We start from the raw sequence: 13496 nt of genomic DNA on the forward strand, positions 1-13496 counted from the left end.
GCCATTAAAATTGCTACACCAAGAAGAAATGCAGATGATAAACGGGTATTCATTGGACAAATATATTAAACTAGAACTGATATGTGATTACATTTTCACGCAATTTGGGTGCATAGATCCTGAGAAGTCAGTACCCAGAACAACCACCTCTGGCCGTAATAACGGTCTTGATACTCCTGGGCATTGAGTCAAACAGAGCTTGAATGGCGTGAACAGGTACAGCTGCCCATGCAGCTTCTACACGATACCACAGTTCATCAACAGTAGTGACTGGCGTATTGTGACGAGTCAGTTGCTCAGCCACCATTGACCAGACGTTTTCAATTGGTGCGATATCTGGAGTAAGTGCTGGCCACGGCAGTAGTCGAACATTTTCTGTATCCAGAAAGGCCCGTACAGGACCTGCAACACGCGGTCGTGCATTATCCTGCTGAAATGTAGGGTTTCGCAGGGATCGAATGAAGGGTAGAGCCACGCGTCGTAACACATCTGAAATGTAACGTCCACTGTTCAAAGTGCCGTCAATGCGAACAAGAGGTGACCGAGACGTGTAACCAATGGCAACCCATACCATCACGCCGGGTGATACGCCAGTATGGCGATGACGAATACACGCTTCCAACGTGCGTTCACCGCGATGTCGCAAAGCACGGATGCGACCATCATGATGCTGTAAACAGAACCTGGATTCATCCGAAAAAATTACGTTTTGCCATTCGTGCACCTAGGTTCGTCGCTGAGTACACCATCACAGGCGCTCTTGTCTGTGATGCAGCGTCAAGGGTAACCGCAGCCATGGTCTCCGAGCTGATAGTCCATGCTGCTGCAAACGTCATGGAACTGTTCGTGCAGACGGTTGTTGTCTTTCAAACGTCCCCATCTGCTGACTCAGGCATCGAGACGTTTCTGCACGATCCGTTACAGCCATGCGGATAAGATGCCTGCCATCTCGACTGCTGGTGATACGAGGCCGTTGGGATCCAGCATGGCATTCCGTATTACCCTCCTGAACCCACCGAGTCCATATTCTGCTAACAGTCATTGGATCTCGACCGACGCGAGCAGCAATGTCGCGATACGACAAACCGAAATCGCGATAGGCTGCAATCCGACCTTTATCAAAGTCGGAAACGTGATGGTACGTATTTCTCCTTCTTACACGAGGCATCACAACAACGTTTCACCAGGTAACGCCGGTCAACTGCTGTTTGTGTATGATAAATCGGTTGGAAACTTTCCTCATGTCAGCACACTGTAGGTGTCGCCATCGGCGCCAACCTTGTGTGAATTCTCTGAAAAGCTAATCATATGCATATCACAGCATCTTCTACCTGTCGGTTAAATTTCGCGTCTGTAGCAAATCTTCGTGGTGTAGCAATTTTAATGGCCAGTAGTGTATGAATGTGATTAATCAGGAATTGTGCAGTTTATTATTATTTTTAGCCTTGTATCAATGAACTGAACTCGGGTAACTTTTTAATACGTATTTGGTAGGGTTCTCCGTCTGTCTATTTGTTTGGCACAAATTTTGCAGTTATTTTAATCTAACGTCCTGTCGTGCTAGAGACTTGAAATTTTAAACATAGCTCAGAACTTGTCGGTCTGTTGCATAGGTATGGAAATGAAGAAGGTTGGTAACTCCTGACATCTCGTCTGCCTTGCAGAACCAGGCTATTCTGCGAGTAGTATCTGAATGTATGCCAGGCAGTTTGTTGGTTGGTTGATTGGTTGGTTGGTTTGGGGAAGGAGACCAGACAGCGAGGTCATCGGTCTCATCGGATTAGGGAAGGACGGGGAAGGAAGTCGGCCGTGCCCTTTGAAAGGAACCATCCCGGCAGTTGCCTGGAGCGATTTAGGAAAATCACGGAAAACCTAAATCAGGATGGCCGGACGGGGCATTGAACCGTCGTCCTCCCGATTGCGAGTCCAATGTCTAACCACTGCGCCACCTCGCTCGGTTATGCCAGGCAGTATGTGAGTGGATGGGCACGGCTGAGCAGACAGGGATTGTGCAACATATGTGACACACTCAGGTAACGAGCTAGTATACACTGGATGTCCCTCCTATGGATGGTGTTTCAGAAGATATTTTCAGATTAGTTTTGCAATGTATAGGTGGTCTCAGGCCAAACAAATACTGTTCGTCACGTCATTCATACGACGCCCAGCATCGACAGAAAGCTTTGGTCTCTTTCCATTTACAAAGAAAATAATTTTTAAATCGGAATTATACATACCCTATTCGACAGACCGCTCTGAGATTACTCTTTTGCGTTATTTATTTTATTGATATGTATTAATGGGGACAGAAAACAGGAGGAATAATCAGTACTCCTGCAGCAACTCACCAGTGTACTTCTGCATGACGGTAGCAGCTGGCGTAGGTCATGGCGCTACTGTCCTAGCTGCGGTACTCGTTACGGCTCATGTATTACTGTCACTGTTAACACACACCGGTAAAACGAAATTTCACTTTAAAAATCATCTCATTTGTGATGGGAAACAAACCGACGCTTTGTGTCAATTCTAGGCCTCGCATATAAACCGACGCTTTGCATCAATTCTCGGCCTCGTATGAAACCCTTGACGAGCAGCATCTATTTGGGCTGGCACCAGCAGCACGCTGCAAAAACAAAATTTCAAATATTTGCAGAAACACCAGAGAAAATGTGCCTGACGACTCTTAAGTGATATATGAATATACATGTCACTTAAGGTTCGCCAGACACACACACACACACACACACACACACACACACATATATATATATATATATATATATATATATATAATTTAAATAAAAATATAGGCTCTTCAGAACGTTTACAATCTCTTGAGAAGTTGCACACACAAGACTAAAAAGTAGAAAATAAATATTTAATTCAACATGCCTTTAAATCGGATTAAAAAGTATATAATTGTTTCTCCTATCCTCATACGCATTCATAACCGTGTACAGATGGTTCTGAAAATTAGTTTTTGTAAATCTTTTACAACTATCACAATATTTGTAAGACTTTTAACGAGAAGATGGAGTAGATGCAATAGATAATAGTTTGGAGGTGAACTACCTATTACCTATTGCATAATTAATGATCCACATTTTTCGCTACCCTTAAATGGGTAGCAAACTCGGATTGCTTTTGTCGTCGTTGCAATGTTCTTTATAACAAATATATTGCTTTTTACTGGCTGTCCAACTTTTTATTATGTAGTTTATTTTAGTCATTCTGACTGTTCTTTGTCGTTTTATTTTTTATTTTCTTCGGATCCTACCTGTGAATGATGAAACATTATTTATACATATTATAGTTTTACGTATATATATATATATAGAGAGAGAGAGAGAGAGAGAGTCAAGTTCTCGTATTTGGAAAGTTCTTCAAGTTGTTTCTCGCCAATTCTGCTGTCACCTGGGATCCACACTCTTCTTTTCTCAAAAATTGTGATATCAGGTGTATTGTGTTCCAACATTGGTTCTACTTGAAGTCGGAAGATGCAGGGTATTTGGGGTATTTGGTATGTTCGTTTTCGACGACTTTTTCTGGCCTCTGGTCCCAGAAGTTCCGTGCCATCGGCAGATCGTAGTTGCGGCATAGGTTCCATTGGATCATTTGACCCACATCATTATGCCTCTGCTTGTAGCCGGTCTGAGTTATCTTTTAGCAACAGGTCAAAATTGTGCCAGTTGTTTCGTTATCCTGTTTGCAGAATCCGTACTTTGGGCCTTTTGCTGATTTCTCGGTTCTGGCTTCGATGGCATTAATTCCGGTTCCTTGTTCCTATGCAACAAAAATCAGTCCTTCAGTTTCCTTTTTTCCTGATGAGTCTATTGCTATTATTATTATTATTGTTATTACTATAATTATTAATTATTAAACACTATTGGACTTATTAATTTACAACAGAGGGTACTCCGGAGTCGTCTTTCAGCCCATGTGTTAATATTACATGCATTCCTTCATAACACGATATTTTTTATTATTTTCGGGAATTGTTGTTACGATCTTTTCTTTATGTGACTTTTTTTGTATATTTCATACTGACTTATCACTGTTTCTTTCATGCTATTTTCCTTTTACTGGGCTGAGAGCTATTGAACCACATTGCCAAAGGTTGTTGAAAATATAAAAAAAACATTATACACAGAAATCACAATATAAACAGTTTAAACAATGATTTAACACCATTTTACAGTATTTACAAATGTACAATTCGTACAGTTAAAGAATCGTAACATGACACCAACTACAGACGAAGTTGAAAGCACGAAAAAATAAGTCATCAAAGTTTGGGGGACGCACACTTGTCGAATAAAGTAATAGTACACCATATGTCAGAAACTTACGTTACTAGCTCTCATAAAAAGAGAACTTGGTATATTTTATCATCTTCATAGTACACTGAAACAGGAGCGCATGTTAGAAGAGCACTTACAGTTCCAAGAGTGTTTGCAGTAATCAGTTTTGCTATGCTTCGAATAAAATGCAGTTAATTTATAGCTGATTCCTTTTTGTCGGTACACATTCGTACCGGAGTGCCTATTACCTTCCAGTTCGCCTGAAATTTCAGAAACCAGGGTGAGTTTCTAATTATGGGTTGAATCGCGGTGTAGTATTAAACCTTGTGGCAGACTGAAAGACGCCAGTGGATCTCATTATTTCCTCTGTCTGTATATTTCCTTTTCAGTACGATTTGACGCAAAATGGTATATTTTGTTTTATTCCGTGTGTCTGACATACCATTTACAAAGTATTTTGTGCTGCACTAGGTACATATACTGCACTGTTGTCAGTAAACTTTTGTTTTCCTTATGATGAATAAAACATCAGTGAAGAGTAAGTTTTACCTAGGGTTAATTTTGTTTATACGAATCTCAAACTAACTCCCATATGCAGGAAATGAGTGGTGGAGTCCGATGTCTAGGTCCTGTATTGCTGCGCTGTGTGAGGTCCTACTGGAAATGGTTTGCCGTTGTATATCTCCGACCACTTTACCAACAAAACGGTGACATTCTACGATTTGGATCGTGGAATGTCGGAAGTTCGGATATGGTATTGAAGCCACAAAAAACTGAAATTCAAGGGCTCAAATGGTTCAAATGGCTCTTAGCACTATGGGACTTAACATCTGAGGTCATCAGTCCCCTAAAATTTAGAACTACTCAAACCTAACTAACCAAAGGACATCACACACATCCATGCCCGAGGCAAGATTCGAACCCGCGACCGTAGTGGTCACGCGGTTCCAGACTGCAGCGCTTAGAACCGCTCGGCCACACGGTCTGGCTCAAGGGCTCAGTCTAGATATAATAGGAGCAGTGAAGTTAAATGAAAAGAAGATAAGAATTTCTGGTAAGAAGAATATATGGTAATATCAATAGCAACAGAAAATGCTATAACTGGAATAGGAATCGTTATGAATAATAAGGTAAGACAGTCAGTGAGTTTGTGATAGCATTATTCTCATTAGAGTCGACAGCAAACCAACGCAGACCATAATAACTCAGATATGGATTTCTGCTTGATCAATAAGTAGACGTAGTCAAGGAATTATGTTAAATAAGAAGCGAAATAACCCATGACGGACGAAGCAAGGAGGATACTAAAGCACACTAGTACAGACAATGAGGGCATTTCCCGCACAAGCTGATGAGGAGGTAAAAGGTGTGTATGAGGGCAATGAACGGGCAGCTCAATACGTAAAAAGAAATGATAATCTGATTAACATGGTGGATTGGGACGCTGTGGTATAAGAAGGAACGGGAAAACATGAGATCGGTAGCAGTAATGAGACAGGAGAAAGACTAACTGAATTCTGCATTAAATTTCAGATAGTAATTGCGAATACGCTGTTTTAAAATTGAAAGAGGATCAGGTATGCTCAGGAAGGGCCTGCAGGATCATTGTGAGCCAGAGTGTCAGAAATCAGAAACTGGCTTACCCAGGAGCAGACTGACACCTGGACAACAAAAATGGTGAAGAGTAGACTGAAGTTTAAGAAGTTTGGAAAGAAGTGAGATACAAAAGACTGAGGAATGACTATGCGTGTTTGGAGTTCTCTAAGCTAGTAGATACTGCTATAGTGAACAGCATAGTAGGCAGTTCAGTAGAAGAGGACTATACATCTGTGAAAGGGCGTGTAAGAAAAGTGGGACACATAAATGTTGATGCAAAGAAATTAACTGCGAAGAAACTTTAGAAATGTAAGGGGCAGTCAAACGAAAAAGAGACTGGTAGAAAAAACTAGGAAAACTATTTACTATTTCAAAAGTAATCGCCATAACTCTTCATAGATTTATCCCATTGTGAGACAAGATAGTCAGTGCTTCCAAGGAAAAATTTTTGCGGTTGCATCTGGAGACATGTCTGTACCCATGCGTGGGCCTCTTAGACGGAAGCAAATCGACAGCTGCGAATGGTTATCTTCAGGGCTCCAGAATTAAAGAAATTGCACGAGGGGGAATCGGCACTGTATGGAGCATGCGTAAGGGCTGCCCACATTTTGCCAAAGTAGTTTAGAGTACTATACAGAATTTTCACAGCAAAGCCCTTACACATCCTCCATAGAATCCCGTTTCCTTCCCGTGCGATTGCTATATTTTTGGAACCCTGAAGTTGACATTCGTGGCCGCCGATTTGCTTCAGACGAAGAGGCGCACTCCGGCATACAATCATGGTTTCATAGGCGGCCGCAAACATTTTGCCGTGAAGGAACTGACGTTTAATTTAAAAATAATAGTTTACTCAATTTTTTCCGTCTGTTTCGCTTTCATTTGACTGCCCCTTGTACTTCAACTGATCAATGAAATAATAAAGTTCAAAAATAATCAGATGTTCGGGAAAAGACAGGAAATAGAGCTCTGTAAGGTAATTAGGAATGAAATAAATAGGAAATGCAGGGAAGGTATGTCCAAATAGCTGCCGGGAAAATATGAAGAAATAGAAAAAGATGAGGTCGTCGGAAGGACTGATTCAGATTACAGAAAACTCGAAAAACAATTTACTTTGAAATTAAGCACAAATGCGTCAGTATTACGACTGCAGGAAAAATTCCGCTGTTACTTGTAGATGAGAGAGCGGACAGGTAGATAGGACACACTAAAAGTCTCTATGAATGGGAGTAACTGTCTACTGACATGACAGAAGAAGCAATGTAAATCGATTAGGATGACATAGCGGAATAATTGTTACAGTCAGAATTTGACTTGCGATGAAATAAGGCAGACAGCATACACAAAATTCCTCTGGAATTTCTGAAATCATCAGGCAACTAAACGACCACTCATGCTGGTGTGTAGAATCTAAGAGACTGGTGACATTCCATCAACCATTCGGAAGAATATCAGCCACGCAATTTCGAAGATGCTTATTGGAGGCAAGTGCGAGAATTATCGCACAAACAGATAATGCATGCAGATTGCTGATAATATACTTTACAAACGAATGGAAAAGAAAAATGAGTATGTATTGTGTGAGGATCCGTTTGGCTTTAAAAAAATAAAAGGCACTAGGGAAGCAGTTTTGACACAGTGCGTGATAATGGAAGAAAGACTTATAAAACTTACTTCATAGGATTTTTCAACCCAGGAAAAGTGGTCAACAATGTGAAATGGAATACGATGTTCGAAATTCTCCGAAAAATAGGTGTAAGCTACAGGGAAAGACGAGTAGCATACAATGTCCATAATAACCAAACAGGATCAATTACAATGGAAGACTAAGAGAGAAGTGATCGGATAAGAAAGATTGTAAGACTAGGATACAGTATTTATCTCCTACTATTCAGTCTATGCATCGAAGAAACAATGATGGACATAACAGATAGGTGCAGGAGTAAGAATAGAATCAAAGGTGAGAAAAAAACCTTGTTATGATTTGCTGGTGACATGACCATCCTCAGTAAAGGTGATGAGGAATTACCGGATCCGTTGAAAAGAAAGAAGTGTCTAGTGAGTACAGAATTTGGACTAAGAGTAAACCAAAGGAAGACGAAGGTAATGGAAAGCGACAGAAATGAGAGCACTAAGAAACTTAATACCAAAATTGGTGATCAATAAGTAGACGTAGTCAAGGAATTATGTTAAATAAGAAGGGAAATAACCCATGACGGACGAAGCAAGGAGGATACTAAAGCACACTAGTACAGACAATGAGGGCATTTCCCGCACACAGGCCGGCCGCGGTGGTCGTGTGGTTCTAGGCGCTGCAGTGCGGAACCGCGGGACTGCTACGGTCGCAGGTTCGAATCCTGTCTCGGGCATGGATGTGTGTGATGTCCTTAGGTTAGTTAGGTTTAAGTAGTTCTAAGTTCTAGGGGACTGATGACCTAAGATGTTAAGTCCCATAGTGCTCAGAGCCATTTGAACCATTTGAACCCGCACACAGAAATCTACTTTTATCAAACATAGGCCATAATTTGAGGAAGAAATTTCTGACGATCTATGCGTTTGGACTACAGAATTGTATGGTAGTGAATCATGGACTGTGGGGAAACGAACAGAATGGAATTAAGGGGTCTGAGATGTGGTTCTACAGAAGAAAGTTGGAAAACAGGTGAACTGATGAAGACTGAGGAGGTTCTCCGTAGAGTCAGTGGAGAGAGGAACGCTTGGAAAATGCTGACGAGAAATGTGTTAAGAGTTTAGCAAGTAACTTCCTTGGTGCTATGAGGACGTGCAGAAAAGCAATGCCTACGAACTTTTTATGTGCGAACTCTTAACGCTTTTCAAATAAAACAAACATTATTAAGATTCTAGATCTTTATTATTAAGCTCTACTTATTTGTTCCTGAACATCGTTACACTGGCAAGGAACACATTTCTCCCAACGACAGACAAGTTTTGTTGACAGCACCACTGTAGAATTTTTGACTCTGTTGACGGAGCCACAACCTCACCTCTGCTTGCACCGCTTCATCACTATCAAAGTGAAGTCCTTGAAGATGTTCTTTAATTTTTCGGAACAGATGCAGATACGATGGCACCAGATCTGGACTATATGGCGGATGATCGAGGACAGTGAACCCAGTGCGTGGGATTGTTGTAGATGTCGCAGCGCTCGTGCGTGGTCTAGCTTCGTCAAGCTGAAAGGGAGCCTGATCCACGTATGGCATGTTTCCTGTGGTTAGAAACTCGATTACAGGACGTGGTTTCTCACGCACGGAGATAATTACGTTACAGACCGCCATGTTACTGTTTCGAGCCATCTAACGGCAAATGATTACAACTCGCGGCAGCGAAGAGGGAAAATTGACCGATTAATAGACTGTAAGACAAAAAAGCGACGCACTATGAAGGAGTTATCCCAATGGGACGGAAATCAGTAGATGTGATGTACATGTACAGACAAACAAATGATTCAAATTCAGAAAAATTGGATGATTTATTCAAGAGAAAGAGCTTCACAAATTGAGGAAGGTAGTAACACGTTAGCCTGCCTCTGGTCCTTATTCAAGCAGTTATTCGGCTTGGCACTTGTTGATAGAGTTGTTGGATGCCTCCTGAGTGACATCATGCCAAATTTTGTTCAGAGATTTTTGGAGGTCCCTGCCCATAATGCTCCAAACTTTTTGAACAGGGGACAGATCTTGCAACCTTGCTGGCCAAGTTGTTTCTCAAGCATGAAGACAAGCAGTAGAAACTCTCGCTGTGTGTGGGCAGGCGTTATCTTGCTGATATTTCAGCCCAGGATGGTTTGCCATGAATGGCAACAAAACAGGGCGCAGAATATCGTCGACGTGTCGCTGTGATGCAAGAGTACCGCGGATGATAAACAAACGGGTGCTGCTGTGAAATGAAATGGCGCCCCAGACGATCACTCATGTTGTGAGGCCATATTGTCGGGGAGAGGCTAGCGTCCCACCCTAGACCAAGATGTCTACAGACGCCTTCACTGATCATCGGGTCTCAGTTAGAAGCGGGACTCATCACCGAAGATAATTTTGCTGCAGTCAGTGAGATTTCAGGCTATCTTCAGGACTCCAAAATTAGGGAAATTGCACGGGGAGGAATCGGCACTGTATGGAGCATGCTTAAGGGCTGTCCACATGTTGCCAAAGTAGTTTAGAGTACTCTACAGAATTTTCACAAGAATGCGTCCCACATCACTGAAAATGTGTTTGTTGGTGTACAGAGGTCATTGGTAGTCGGAGCAAGGAACATCGTGAGCCCAACTCCCTTTCTATGAGCCGCCTATTAATGGTCCTTGTGGTCACTGAAGCACCAGGTGCACGTCGGATCGGTGATAATGGTGAATCCTGCGTTCTGAGTGCTTTACTTTTCAGCCTGTTCTCGTAGGAGGAGCTACATAGCATAAAACCCGTAGCGGAAAATAGAGATTGTCATAGGGTTCTGGATTTCTGAGAAGAAGTGATTGGTGCGGGAGAGCTGCGTCGCATGAGTCAGAGGACTGTATCAAAAAGAGAGAGAGAGAGAAAGAGAGAGAGAGAGAGAGAGACAACGTTAGTGCAGCACTCAGCACTTTGCGCCACCAACCCAACTGTGACCAAAGCAGCTGTCGAAATACTAATTTATTAATAGGATTCGCCTACCCACAAAGACGCTTTCCTAATGGGAGGAATGGAATGTGTGAAGCACGATCAATTTCGTCGTGCACTTAATTCATGATATGTTGCACTTATTGCCATTTATCTTTCATCACATCTGAATTAGTATGTAGCAACGGCTTTGAGGTTCTTGGGAATATCTGGAAGGCATTCTGATAAACTCACACAACACTCAGAGTTTCCAGGGCAGCCGAGATGCCAGAAATTAGCAATTTTTCTAAGCCTCTTCCCCACACCTATCGAATAGACAAGAAAACTAATTAATATTGCATTGTAATCCAGTTCTGAGATATACACTCCTGGAAATTGAAATAAGAACACCGTGAATTCATTGTCCCAGGAAGGGGAAACTTTATTGACACATTCCTGGGGTCAGATACATCACATGATCACACTGACAGAACCACAGGCACATAGACACAGGCAACAGAGCATGCACAATGTCGGCACTAGTACAGTGTATATCCACCTTTCGCAGCAATGCAGGCTGCTATTCTCCCATGGAGACGATCGTAGAGATGCTGGATGTAGTCCTGTGGAACGGCTTGCCATGCCATTTCCACCTGGCGCCTCAGTTGGACCAGCGTTCGTGCTGGACGTGCAGACCGCGTGAGACGACGCTTCATCCAGTCCCAAACATGCTCAATGGGGGACAGACCCGGAGATCTTGCTGGCCAGGGTAGTTGACTTACACCTTCTAGAGCACGTTGGGTGGCACGGGATACATGCGGACGTGCATTGTCCTGTTGGAACAGCAAGTTCCCTTGCCGGTCTAGGAATGGTAGAACGATGGGTTCGATGACGGTTTGGATGTACCGTGCACTATTCAGTGTCCCCTCGACGATCACCAGTGGTGTACGGCCAGTGTAGGAGATCGCTCCCCACACCACGATGCCGGGTGTTGGCCCTGTGTGCCTCGGTCGTATGCAGTCCTGATTGTGGCGCTCACCTGCACGGCGCCAAACACGCATACGACCATCATTGGCACCAAGGCAGAAGCGACTCTCATCGCTGAAGACGACACGTCTCCATTCGTCCCTCCATTCACGCCTGTCGCGACACCACTGGAGGCGGGCTGCACGATGTTGGGGCGTGAGCGGAAGACGGCCTAACGGTGTGCGGGACCGTAGCCCAGCTTCATAGAGACGGTTGCGAATGGTCCTCGCCGATACCCCAGGAGCAACAGTGTCCCTAATTTGCTGGGAAGTGGCGGTGCGGTCCCCTACGGCACTGCGTAGGATCCTACGGTCTTGGCGTGCATCCGTGCGTCGCTGCGATCCTGTCCCAGGTCGACGGGCACGTGCACCTTCCGCCGACCACTGGCGACAACATCGATGTACTGTGGAGACCTCACGCCCCGCGTGTTGAGCAATTCGGCGGTACGTCCACCCGGCCTCCCGCATGCCCACTATGCGCCCCCGCTCAAAGTCCGTCAACTGCACATACGGTTCACGTCCACGCTGTCGCGGCATGCTACCAGTGTTAAAGACTGCGATGGAGCTCCGTATGCTACGGCAAACTGGCTGACACTGACAGCGGCGGTGCACAAATGCTGCGCAGCTAGCGCCATTCGACGGCCAACACCGCGGTTCCTGGTGTGTCCGCTGTGGCGTGCGTGTGATCATTGCTTGTACAGCTCTCTCGCAGTGTCCGGAGCAAGTATGGTGGGTCTGACACACCGGTGTCAATGTGTTCTTTTTTCCATTTCCAGGAGTGTATTTAAAATTTCAAGTCTCTAGCGTATCAGGAAGTCCGTTTAAAATCAACTGTAAAATACGTACTGAACAGACAGGCAGACAAGACAGCAACCTAACAAAAATGTGTTAAAGAGGAAAAGCAAAAGTGATTAGTGTCACTGCCTCTACACTACGAGGTCCCAGGTACAACTCTCGGCAGGTCGAAAATTTTCTTCGCTCCAGCACTGGATGTTTGTTTTCTCCTAACCATTGCATATCAGTTTCCTCGCAAAGGTCACAAAGAAGCACAAGTGACTTCAAATAGAAAGAGTTGCACGAGGCCGCCGAAAGACCGCATGTGGGAGCCTACAGCAGCACAAAATTTGTGAAATTATAACATTTCCCAACTTCCGTTTTAATTATTATTTATTGTCAACTTTTAACCACTTTCAGCTACTATATCATTTTCAAGCGCCAGTTGACGAGTGTAGCCACAGTGTCCAGTGGCCCGCACATGGCCGACAAACATTAAAATATCAATCCTCCATATCAAAGAGAACCTCTGGATTTCAAATCATTGCTGAAGTCGATTTCGGAGTAGTCTTCTACGAGATGTTTATTTTCGTGAAAATCCGCTGAGTAATATGGAGCGTCGATATACGAATAATGAATTGGCAGGAGATGGAACTGGAAGGCCATTTTACGTTGCAAAATCTGGAGCAAATTCACGGCTAAGTCGCGTCCGCGCGGAAAATTGGGAAGGCATTGATTTGCCGTTTTTAAATGGAGAGCAGCAGCTGGAGTAACAATACGCTGCTCCGCATGGCCATAAAGGCTGAAAGATACTGCAGTTCGCTGCTGGGAAACGGAAAGCTGATCAATTTCGATCTTGCTACAACTCAATGTTCCACTAAGGTTATTACGCTGTGGAGCACTGGAGCTGTTCATATTAAATCCTGAATTCAGAGCATAACAAAATCAATAGATAAATTTAAGGGGAGCCGGAGGTGTCTATGCTGTCCATGTTAAAATCACTAAGTTTGAGGAACATTTATGAATAAACTAGCAAATAGAAAAATTTGAATTTTTTTTTACATATAGAGTGGTTTAGTATTGCAGTTATGACAGAGGGATTTTGGAGTATCTCTTCTAGTTTCCTTCCAATTATTTTTTTTATTAATGACCCAAATTTTTTTACAAATAATTGCTTTATAATTAAACTGAAATGAAACTACTGAACATATTGCCAAATG

Source organism: Schistocerca serialis, chromosome 8 (assembly GCF_023864345.2).
Source record: "Schistocerca serialis cubense isolate TAMUIC-IGC-003099 chromosome 8, iqSchSeri2.2, whole genome shotgun sequence".
Lineage (NCBI taxonomy): Eukaryota > Metazoa > Arthropoda > Insecta > Orthoptera > Acrididae > Schistocerca > Schistocerca serialis.